This window comes from Cornus florida, unplaced genomic scaffold (assembly GCF_030987335.1).
Source record: "Cornus florida cultivar Cherokee Brave unplaced genomic scaffold, ASM3098733v1 CherokeeBrave_3.0.0_Hap2_Chr04, whole genome shotgun sequence".
NCBI lineage: Eukaryota > Viridiplantae > Streptophyta > Magnoliopsida > Cornales > Cornaceae > Cornus > Cornus florida.
Genome location: NW_026775574.1, coordinates 50,148,469 through 50,161,353, shown reverse-complemented (window position 1 = coordinate 50,161,353; position 12,885 = coordinate 50,148,469). Strand labels below are relative to the sequence as shown.

At 39.7% G+C, this 12,885-nt stretch overlaps 1 pseudogene; it reads left to right on the top strand.

Moving 5' to 3' along the window:
* The window catches only part of LOC132304954 (uncharacterized), a 123,662-nt pseudogene extending 110,777 nt beyond the window's left edge, over positions 1 to 12,885 (top strand).

Here is a 12,885-nt window from a genome sequence, read left to right as displayed (position 1 = left end):
AAGCTTTTCTGATGATGTCCGTCTACTGTACACCTTCAAGCCTCCTACTATTCTAACTCTAATCCACAATCAACCTCCTTGGCCCTCTCTGTTCTCCTCCTAAGCCTCACTCTATTTTCTTTCTCTCAGTTTTGTCACAAGTCTCTGTTATAATGATCTGCCTTCTCTGTGTCATGAATAGGGTTCTAAAACCCTAGGCAGACATATAACTTACTTATTTATAGACAATTCCAAATCCTAAGTGTAATAAAAACCCTAAACCGTAAACGTAATTTAATCCTAACCGGCCCAAAACCAACACGTGATACAGGAAAATAAAACCCTAACTTAGACCAATAAATGAAACAAATAATTACAAATCCACCTAAGTATATATAAAAACAGAAAAATAATTAAAGTAAAATTGTTAAATCAAATAAGTCAATTAAATAAACAATTCCACTAAATACACAATTAATTCAAATAATAAGCACAAATAAATAATTAAACTAATTAAAAATGCAATTTAACAATAAATTAAATTCCTGGTCTATCCTTTTGAAATTAAGGGTATTACATCTTACAGCTTGCCGACAAATCGGTCAAGCACCCACGGGGCATTCTTGAAGATATCATAAATAAAGTGGACAAATTCTACTTCCCGGTAGACTTTGTGGTTCTTGACACGGAACCGGTCCATGATCCAAAGAAGCATATTCCCGTGATCCTCAGTAGGCCATTCTTAGCTACGGCTAACGCTTCAATTAATTGCCGAACCAAGGTGATGGATATCGCCTTTGGAAATATGCAAGTCAAACTCCATATTTTCCATGCAACGCAACATCCTTCTGAAGAGGATGATTGTTTCCTTATCGATGTGGTAGATGAAGTGGTCGAAGAATCTCTCCCCTTCATTCTAAGCAAAGATCCTTTGGAAACTTGCATGTCTCATTTTGACTTCTTAAACTTTGGTATTGACCAACCCATCCAAGAAGTAAACTCTTTGCTTGACATTAATGCTATCATGAATTGTCCTCCTTGGAAGGTGCCAAAAGAACCACTTCCTCAGCTTTCCACTACTCCTCCGGTCCCTTCCTTGAAATCTTCATCACAACTTGAATTAAAGCCGCTCCCGGCCTACCTCAAGTATGTTTCTTGGTGAAAGTCAAACTCTTCCAGTCATCATTGCTTTGGACCTTTTAAAGGATCAAGAAAATAGCCTTTTAGCGGTGCTACAAGAGCACAAAAAAGCTATTGGCTGGGCAGTGGCTGATTTGAAAGGAATCGACCCTTCTATTTGTATACACCGCATTCATTTGGAGGACGACGCTAAACCTTCTAGAGAGGTGCAATGCCGGTTGAATCTTAACATGAAGGAAGTGGTCATGAAAGAAGTGATCAAGCTACTAGATGCGGGAATCATCTACCCCATCTCTGATAGCAAGTGGGTGAGCCCCACTCAAGTTGTTCCTAAGAAATCCGGCCTCACCGTTGTTGAAAATTCAGCGGGGGAGCTCATGCCACAACGCACCACCACCGGGTGGCGTGAGTGCATTGACTACCGAAAGCTAACTTCTACCACTTGGAATGATCATTTCCCACTTCCATTCATTGATCAAATCCTAGAGAGGTTAGCAGGCTAAAGCTACTATTGCTTCCTTAATGGTTATTCCGGCTATAACCAAGTGGCAATTGATCCGCAAGATCAAGAGAAGACCACATTAACATGTCCCTTTGGAACATTTGCCTATAGGCGCATGCCCTTTGGGCTATGTAATGCACCGGCAACCTTCCAAAGGTGCATGATGTCTATATTTTCCGATATGGTTGAAAAATTCTTAGAAGTATTCATGGACGATTTTTCCGTCTTTAGATCTTCCTTTGACTTCTGTCTCCAAAATCTATCCCTTGTGCTTCAAAGATACAAGGAGACAAATTTAATTCTAAGTTGGGAAAAGAATCATTTTATGGTCCAAAAAGGCATTGTCTTGGGACATGTTATTTCTAAAAAGGGAATTGAGGTCGACAAAGCCAAAGTCGAATTGATCTCTAATCTTCCCCCTCCAAATTATGTCCGTCAAATCTGTTCCTTCCTTGGACATGCCGGCTTCTATCGCCGCTTCATCAAAGATTTTAACAAAATATCTCAGCCTTTGTGTAATCTACTTGCCAAGGATATTCCCTTTAATTTTGATGAAGCCTGTTTGGAAGCTTTCAAGAAGCTCCGTACTCTTCTCTCATCAACCCCAATCATGAAACCGCCTAATTGGTCTCTTCCATTTGAGATCATGTGTGATGCATCTGATTATACATTAGGTGCGGTTTTGGGCCAGCATGTGGACAAGCTTCCGCATGCCATCTATTACGCTAGCAAGACTCTCTCTGATACTCAATTAAATTACACCACCACGGAAAAAGAATTGCTAGCTGTGGTGTATGCCTTGGATAAATTTCGTTCCTATCTTCTTGGATCCAAGGTCATTGTCTTCTCGGACCATGCCGCCCTTAGGCATTTGCTCTCCAAAAAAAAGACCAAACCTTGCCTAATTCGATGGATACTCTTGCTCTAAGAGTTTGACATTGAAATCTGGGATAAAAGGGGGATAGATAATGTTGTCGCAGACCATCTATCTCGTTTACTCATAGAGAGAACTTCTGAATTTGCTACAGTTCGCGATTCCTTCCCGGATGAGCAACTGTTTCAGATTTCTCACTCAAATCTCCCTTGGTTTGCGGATATTGTAAACTACCTTGCGGTAGGTAAAATTCCTTCCAAATGGTCCAAACAAGAAAGAGACCGTTTCTTCTCCCAAGTCAAGCATTTCTTTTGGGAAGATCCGGAGTTATTCAAGTATTGCCTGGATCAAATTATCTGGCGATGCATTCCTGAAACTGAATTCACAAGTGTCCTAAATTTCTGCCACACCCTTGCTCGTGGGGGTCACTTTAGTGCCAAGAAGACCGCTGACAAGGTCCTTCAAAGCAGATTCTATTGGCCTTCCCTATTTTGGGATGCTTATAACTTCTGTAAATCTTGTGAGCGTTGTCAAAAGCTCGGCTCCATTTCTAGAAGAGACATGATGCCCCTCACTCCCATCTTAATCATAAAAATTTTTGATGTGTGGGGGATTGACTTTATGGGACCATTTCCATCTTCTTATGGCTATAAGTATATTCTTGTAGCGGTGGATTATGTGTCTAAATGGGTTGAGGTCGAGGCTACCAAAACCAATGATCATAAAGTTGTGGTCAAGTTCATTCAATCAAACATTTTTAGTCATATTGGTATGCCCCGAGCACTCATCAGTGACGGCAGCTCTCATTTTCGAAATCGCTATCTTAAATCCGTCCTTTCTAAATACTCCGTCATTCATAAGGTAGCCATGCCTTACCACCCTCAAACGAGTGGTCAAGTGGAAGTATCTAATCGGGAAATCAAGCATATCCTAGAAAAAATGGTTCGACCAGACTGTAAAGATTGGTCATTGAGACTAAACAATGCACTTTGGGCCTACCAGACAGCGTATAAGACGCCCATCGGCATGTCTCCCTATCGGCTTGTCTTTGGAAAAGCTTGTCATCTCCCAGTCGAATTAGAGCACCGTGCTTATTAGGCCATAAAAAGGCTCAACTTTGATCTCAAACAAGCCAGCTCTAATCACAAATTGCAGCTTAATGAGCTTGAGTAAATTAGCAATGATGCAATTGAAAGCGCCAAAATCTATAAAGCAAAGACTAAAGTATTTCATGACAAGCACATTGTCAGCAAGTCTTTTGCCCCTGGACAGAAAGTTTGGCTTTTCAATTCTAGATTGAAACTCTTTACCGATAAACTCCATTCACGGTGGGATGGTCCATATGTCATCACTTCCGTCTTTCCTCATGGTGCAATTGAACTCCTAGATCCTACTGATGGATCTCTATTTAAGATTAATGGCCAAAGGCTTAAGCCTTATGTTGATGGCATAGTCCCAACTCGCAAAGTAGAGAAAGTCTTATTGACGGATCCAATTTACGAGGACTAATGCACCATGCAATCCTGATTCGTCTAGCTATCGACGTATAATTTAGCACTCTAGGGAAGCAATTCTTTCAACTTCCAAGCTTCCCTCCTTCAAGTTGCCTTGACCAAGAATTTTTTGGAAATTAACTAGGTTTAACCAAAAATGTAAACTTTTTCGGAATTGACTTGAACTTTTTCGAAATTAGCTAACCTCATTTTTGGAATTTTTTAAGGTCATTCATGCAATTTTCTTGTCCAATCCAAGCATTATGGGAAATTCGGGCCTCGATGATAATCGCTTCTGAATTTGCACTCCGAATTCCATTCCGACATGTTCTACACGGTGTCTCGGTCTAAAAGAGCTTAAGTTTCCAATTTCAGGAATTTTCAATCCCGGCCCAGCCTTCCTTAGGCCAAATATCATTTCTAAGAAGGTTCTGCCAAGCAGCTTAGCGGGCGCCCACCCAAGTCTCGCGGGCGCCCACTAAAATGTCTAGTTTCAGCAAGCCCCCGCGGGTGCCCGCGAAACATGGCAGTATGCTCATGTTATGGCCGGCGCCCGCCGCCTGTCGCTGGCCCTCTTTAAATGGGCGTCCAAGCCCATTAATTTAAATCCTAACTCTCCCCTCTCTATCCCCTTCGACCCAACCTACTTATTTCCCCTATTTCTCACTTCCATCTCTTCTTCTCCCATCTCCATCATTCTTCTATCAAACCCTCTCACCCTCATCACTCCATCCATCTTCCACCAATCAAGAGGAATTTTGTAGGTTCTTCCATCCATTTGGATAAGCTTTCTCTTCTCTCTTTTTCTTTCAATTTTTGGAATAATGGAGGATGGGATTGCATGTAATTAAGGTTGGTGATTGTTTTGGGGCTAGTGTGTGTCAATTATAGGATAAAATTTTTGGGTTTTCTCATCTCTAACCATCACTTAGCTCTCTTCCTTTTTGTCTTGCACACCAGGTGTTTGACAAATTGCCCGAACCAACTTTTTCACTCAAATGGCTCCCAAAACCTCTTCCAAGCAAGCTCGTTCTTCCGAAGGACCTTCTGGGGAGGCTCCCACGCCAAATTGGGTGGATTGGCCCATCAACACCGAGGCCAAATTTGACATCCAAGAGGGCTTCGAAAACAATTCGGAAACAGCGTGGGCCGTCCGAGACTTGACGGTGCGTGGCCTCGAATCTCTTTTCAAGCCACGTGCTAGTGCTTACTATCCGTGTGTGGTCCGCCTGTTTTACGCAAACATATCCGATTCATGTGATAACCCGGACGTCATTAAGTCCACTATTGATGGCATCACTTATAAGTTCAAACTTCGGGACCTGGCCACGGCTTTGCTCTGCCCATTGGCATCCCCGGGGGATGAGGTGGGTCAACCTCTATATGTTGAGCCTCCAGACAATCTAACGATGGCATACATTATGGAGAAAATTTGCCATAACTAGTATACCAGCAATCACACAACCAGCACCAATAAGTCATTTCTCCCATGCCGGCTCTGGTTCCTAGACTCGGTCCTGGCTAAAAATGTCCTTCCTGTGCCGAAGCATTCTGAACGTAAAGGTGCTTTTTTGAACGCCCTTTATGCCGCTGAGAAAGAACAATGGTTCTGTGTCCCGCAGCTTGTCTAGGATCAAATTCTTAAGGTCTACAATGACCTAATTATGATGCGGTCAAGCAATGCTATCACCTGGGCATTTCCTTTTCCATACTTAATCACCCGGTTGCTCAAGAACAAAGGGTTTAAAGCGCCCCGAAATGAGGAAAAGCTGACCGATGTGTCACATTTTGACCTTGGGGTTTGGAAGTCCAGTACAGTTCAACTCAAGACTTCCCGTCAAGCTCGCATAGGTGATGTATTGGATTGGGGAGCTTCAGCTGCTCCTGTTGCTCCGGCTCTGCCTGTTGCTCCTATTGCCCCGCCTCTGCATGCTATGCCTGAGGCCATTTATGACTCGCTCAGCATTCGTCTTGATACACTCCAGCTGCGAGTCGAGGGTATTGAGGGCATCCTTACGGACTTTCGTAAGGAGACTCTGGAGAAGTTTCAGGCGACTCAGGATGGACAGTAAACATTGCAAATCATGCTCCAGACCTTGATTAACCGTGCCCCAGGTGGCGCCGACGCCTCATCCTCCACTCTGATGATGGAGTGATTTTATGCTTTTCGTATCTATTTTGCTTTTTAGTAGTATCTTTTAGACTTATTATGGGCCGCGTTTGGCATTTACTTTTTAGTTCCTATTTTGAACTTTTAACTACAATACTTTTACTGCTTTATAGGGATAATTGGTTTTTAGCTAAATAAATTTGCAGTTATTTATATTCATTTTTGTTGGATTCATTTGATGCTTGTGGTGTATAGATGTCTTTTGACAGGCTTTTGAATTCAAGTTTGGGGGCATGCTCTTGGAATTCGCAATGTGGCTTATTTTTGTGCCACCACTGAATTTCCTCCTCCACTATGTACTATTGTTCCATGTACCCTCTTTTCAATTGCATTTTAATTCTTTGTCTTCTCACATTGAGGACCATGTGACATTCCAGTTTGGGGGTGCATTATTGTATTTTTTGGTATTACACTTTTGCTCGCATGTTTAACTTGATTCATGTAAGTTAATAAAAATCATTTTTGGGAAACAATGATAGAGTAATCTTGGAACTTGTTGGAGATTGAAGCATATGTTTAATACTTTGTATATAAAGGCAAATGATAGTTTTTGAAAATAAAGAAAAATTTGAAAGGATCATGCTAATTCAAACGGGTTTGTATAAATGCTTCAATTAGATTTTTGTCGGATTTCATACTCTTTTATGCTTCACATTGCACAGATGCATACCAGAAATTCAATTGTGAGGCATGCAACCTGATTGACCTTGACCTTGACTCAGTTGATTTGAATTGATGACCCTAATGAATGGATATCTTTGGTATAAAAAAATAAAAAATAATAAAAAATAAAAAATAAAAATAAAAAAAATTAATAAGAATATTGACTAGTTTAAGTTCGTAGCCTTGCTAACTCGAGTTACTAAGCCCTTGGAGTGTCCTTACACTTAGCACCCTAAAGCCATCTGGTTTGGGATTTGTTGGCCTAACGCTTGCTACATGGGTTAGTTAGAAAGTTGAAGGGACTTAGGCATTGCACGGTCATTCACAAAAATAAAAATAAATAAATATAGTTCTTTGGAGTTCGTAGCCTTGCCAATTCAAGTTATTAAGCCCTAGGAGTGTCTTTATACTTAGCACCCTAAAGCCATCTGGTTTGGGAGTTGCTGGCCTAACACTTGTTACATGGGTTGGTTTGAAAGCTTAAGGGACTTCGGCATTGCACGACCATAATATTCATCATAAAAATAAATAAATAAATAAAAATAATAAAATAAAAAATAAAAAAATAAAAAACAACCAAACAAACATGCCTTAGAGACCTCATTAAAAAAAAAAAAAAAAAAAAAAAAAAAAAAAAAAAAAAGAAGAGAAATTCAATGATTTGAAGCTTGTGTTTTGAAATTGGAAAAAGAAGGTAAAAGCCGTATATTGGGAATCCAGTTCACTTTAACTGAAGTTAGAGTTGATTTCTATTCAAGAGATGACAATTGAAGTATTTATGTAGACTATAATGTTGATGCCTGATATTTGAAATATGTTTAGCCATTTTGTATATCAAGGCCTCGTATATGCAAGGTAGTCTGCTTAATGATCCCATCTCCAATATTCTGTCTGTTCCAGGTTACATTTGAGCTATGTATGTATTTTCTTGCACCATGATTGATGCATGTTGATAGCATTTCAAATCTTGTCATTTTGTTAAGAGTTTTATTTTTGGTTTTGCTATAGGACTAGCAAAATATAAGTTTGGGGGTGTGATAAGCGCCGAATATTGCATATTTAAGCGCCCTTATTTGTATTAGTTAAGTCCATTAGTTGATTCTATTGTATATTTTAGCCTTAACTGCATTCTTTTGTCTATTTTCAAGTTAGTTCCCTTAAGAGAGGTAAAAGTGACGCTTTAATAAGTTTTTGAAGATCAAAGCACGCCGTTGCAGGGAACCGTCATTTTGGACAAGTCAAGTAATCCACAGAACTCATGATGTTCGATGCACAAAGTCTAAGGAAGAAGAGTGGTGTCAGCAGTTCGTGCAAAAAGGAGGCTAAGATATATGTTTTCAGAGCTGAGCCAAGAAGGCGCGGGCGCCCGCCAAAACCTCCAAATTCATCTAGCCAGCACGGGGCCCCGCCGTGTCTCTCGGGCCCCCGCCATCATGCACCGCGGGTGCCCGCCAGGCCGGCCAGTGGCCTCCTCAAGACACGGGTGCCCATCGTTTTACAGACAGCTCTGCATTGTTTGGTTTAAGGCTGTCCACTTGACCCATTGTGTGGACCAAAATGCTCATAGGGATGCTAGGGCTCAAAAATGGGGGGGAAAATGAGATTTTTTCTTGGCTAGATAAGGGCTTGGAGGCTAGAATAGAGATATACAATTTTTGCTAAGTTTAGAGAGAGAAATATTGGGTTCAAGTGGGTTATGTACTAAGGAGCCCCTAGGTGCGAAAATGGAGGGTGAGGCCTCTTTTTCTCCTTCATTCCTTGCATCCATGGGTAACTAACTCTCTATCTAGGGAGGTGATGAAGCCCTCCCTTCTAAGCATGCTTTAGTTTCATTTAATTTGGGAAATGATTCATGTATATGGTGGTTCCATGATCTAGAGCACCTTACATTTGTAATGGATCTTTATTTATATAAATAATTATGTTGAATCTATCATCTTGTCTTAGATTATATTCTCACATGATTGTATAACTTGCATTTTCATAGTGAGAATGGAAATGAGATTGTAGAATGGGTTTTGTTGGCATGTTGTATGAGCAGCTTGTTAGTCCATTGCTTAGGCTTTCCTTTGATGGATTTTATCTTGATTTTTAACTCCATGTGCTATCACCATAGTGATCGAGGGGTTTGATAGTCCCTAGCTTAGTGAGCATGTCATGGCTACACTCTAATTTAGGTAGTTCTAACATGTAGTACTTTGAGGGATTATACTTAAGTCTTGATCCTATGAATTTTTTGAGGATAATGTAGCAATCTAGTATTGCTATATATCATTGTCATGTAGTGAAATTGTTTCCCAAGTTAATAGCAATTTAGCATGTTTATAGGGTTGGTAGTGGATTCACTTCCCTAGTCCTCTTTACCTAGATTTCTTTCCTTTAAATTTCTTGCAAATTGTTGTTTTATGTGAATTTCAATTCTAGTTACTAAGTGACAAACCAATCAAAACTCTATACCCCTTTCATCAAATTAAAAGTGAATTCAAAGACCTTGGTTGCCATAAACTACCAGTCCCAGTGGTTCGACTTACCCGTTCAATAGCCCTATTTTACAATGATTTGTGCTATTACAAAAGGTTGATTTATTATAGATCGAATCTCAAACCGATCAGTGGACAATAAGGTTGATGAAAAAATTGAAACTCTTGCTCCCAAGGATTCAACTTCTTAATCCAAGAATCTGAAAGATAGTCCAGAAATTTCAATCCGCCAAACCAAAATGTTGAGACATCTTATGAGCCCAAGGCTCCTTTTCCTCAACGTCTCATAGAGTCCACAAATTTTGGGAAAAAAGGCAATAAAATTTAGGAAATGTTTGAAGTCTTTAAGCAAGTAAAGATCAACATTCCTCTCCTTGATGCCATTAACCAAATTCCACCTTATGAAAAATTTATTAAAGATTTGTGTACTCAAAAATGCATTTCTAAGAGCAATATTCCTAAAAAGGTTAGGCTAACTGAGCAAGCAAGTGCTATCATTTAGCATAATACACCTCCGAAGTTTAAGGATCCGGGTGCCCCAAAAATCTCATGTGTCATTGGAGACAATGAGATAGAAAAGGCCCTCCTTGACTTAGGATCAAGTGTAAATCTGATTCCTTACTTAGTATACTTGCAACTTGGCTTAGGAGAACTCAAATCCACTTCAGTTGTCTTGTAACTTATGGATAAATCTGTAAAGCAACCTCGTGGTATCATTGAAGATGTACTCATCAAGGTGAATAATTTCTACTTCCCGGTAGACTTTGTGGTTCTAGATACTGAACCATTCCATAATCCAATAAAATATATTCCTGTGATCCCTTGTTGGCCTTTCTTAGTTACGGGCTAATGCTTCAATTAATTGTCGAACTGGGGTGATGGATATTTCTTTTAGAAATATGAAGGTGAAGCTTAACATCTTTAGTGCTTTTCAATATCCTCAACAGGAATATGAGTGTTTCTCTCTTGACATTATTGATGAAATGGTTAAAGAATCTCTCCCATTTATTTTAAGTCAAGATCCTCTTAAAACTTGCTAGGCTCATTTTGACTTTAAAAATTTTGATATTGATCAATCCATTCGTGAAGTCAATTCTTTGCTTGAAGCCAATGTAGTCTCAGACTTTCCTTCTTGGAAAGTGCCAAAGGAACCTCTTCCATTAATTTCCATCACTCCTCCTATCCCTTCACTGAAATCTCCACCTTAACTTGAGTTAAAGCCGCTCCCGATTAATCTCAAGTATGTATTTCTTGGTGTAAACAAAACTCTTCCGGCCATTATTGCATCGGATCTTTCTCAAGACCAAGAAAATAGCCTTTTAGTGGTGCTACAAAAGCACAAAGAAACTATTGGCTGGTCGGTGGCTGATTTAAAAGGAATTGACCCTTCCATTTGGATGCACCGCATTCTTTTGGAGGAAGAAGCTAAACCTTCTCGAGAGGTGCAGCGTCAGTTGAATCTTAACATGAAGGAGGTTGTCATAAAAGAGGTAATCAAGCTATTAGATGCAAAGGATTGTCTACCCCATCTCGGATAACAAGTGGGTAAGCCCCACTCAAGTTGTTCTAAAGAAGTCCAGCCTTACCATTGTTGAAAATTCAATTGGAGAACTTGTGCCACAACGCACTACCACTGGTTAGCGTGTGTGCATAGATTACCAGAAACTAAACTGTGCAACTAGGAAAGATAATTTTCCCCTCCCATTCATTGATCAAATCCTAGAAAGGTTAGCTGGCCAAAGTTACTATTATTTTCTTGATGGTTATTCTGGCTATAACCAAGTCGATGTAGATCCTCAAGATCGAGAGAATACCATATTCACTTTCCCTTTTGGAACTTTCGCTTATCATCGCATGCCCTTTGGGTTATGTAATGCGCCGGCCACTTTTCAGAGATGCATGATGTCCATATTTTTGGATATGGTCGAAAAATTTCTTGAAGTATTCATGGATGGTTTTTCTGTCATTGGATCTTCTTTTGACTTTTGTCTCCATAATTTATCACTCGTACTTCAAAGATGCAAAGACACCAATCTGATCTTAAGTTGGGAAAAGAGTCACTTCATGGTACAAGAAGGGATTGTCTTGGGACACATTATCTCTAAAAGAGGGATTGAGGTTGATAAGGCAAAAGTTGAATTAATTCATAGCCTTCCTCCTCCCTCTTCGGTGAGACAAATTTGATCTTTTCTTGGCCATGCTGACTTTTATCGCCACTTCATCAAGGATTTTAGCAAGATTTCTCGGCCTTTATGCCATCTTCTTGAAAAGAATGCTAATTTCAACTTTAATGAAGTATGTTTGGAAGCTTTTAAGAAGCTCCATTCACTACTCTCTTCTACCCCAATCATGAAACCACCTAATTGGTCTCTTCCCTTTGAGATCATGTGTGATGCATCCGATTATGCATTAGGTGTTGTTTTGGGCCAGCGTGTTAATAAAACTCCTCATGCTATTTACTATGCTAGCAAGACTCTCTCAGATGCTCAAATGAATTATACAACAACTGAGAAAGAGTTGCTAGCAATTATCTATGCCTTTGATAAATTCCGTTCATATCTTCTTGGATCTAAGGTCATTGTCTACACGGATCATGCCGCGTAAAGACATTTACTTGCAAAGAAAGAGACCAAACCTCAACTCACTCATTGGATACTTTTACTTCAAGAGTTCAACATTGAGATTAAGGATAAGAAAGGAACTGATAATGTAGTCGCAATCATCTCTCTATGCTTCTTATTGAGAACACTTCTGATTTTTCTCCAATTCATGATTCCTTTCTGGATGAGCAACTATTCCAGATTTCTCATGTGTCGCCTCCTTGGTTTGCTAACATTATCAACTATCTTGCGGTTGGAAAAATTCCATCAAAATGGTCTAAGCAAGAGAAAGACCGGTTCTTCGCTCAAATCAAAAATTTCTTTTGGGAAGACCCGGAATTGTTCAAGTATTGTCCGGATTAAATAATCCGGAGATGTGTTCCTAAATTCGAAGTCCAAAATATCTTAAAATTTTGCCACACTCTTGAATGTGGAGGACACTTTAGTGCCAAAACAACTTCATCTAAAGTCCTTCAAAATGGATTTTATTGGCCTTCATTATTCAAAGATGCTTACAACTTTTGCAAGTCTTGTACGCAATGTCAAAAGCTTGGGGCAATGTCTAAAAGGGACATGTTGCTATTGAACTCCATTTTAATTATTGAAATCTTTGATGTTTGGGGAATAGATTTTATGGGACCATTTCCATCTTCATATGGTTATTTTTACATTCTCCTAGTGGTGGACTATGTATCTAAATGGATAGAGGCTGAGGCAACCATTAATAACCACACTGCTGTGGTTCAGTTCATTCAAAAGAACATATTCAGTCAGTTTGGTACACCTCGAGCACTCTTAAGTGATGGAGGGCCTCATTTCTGCAATCGTTATCTTCGATCTGTTCTCCTTAAGTACTCTGTTCATCATAAGGTTCCCACGCCTTACCATCCTCAATCGAGTGGTCAAGTGGAAATCTCAAATCGGGAAATCAAGCATATTCTTGAAAAGACGATTATACCGGACCACAAAGATTCGTCATTATGA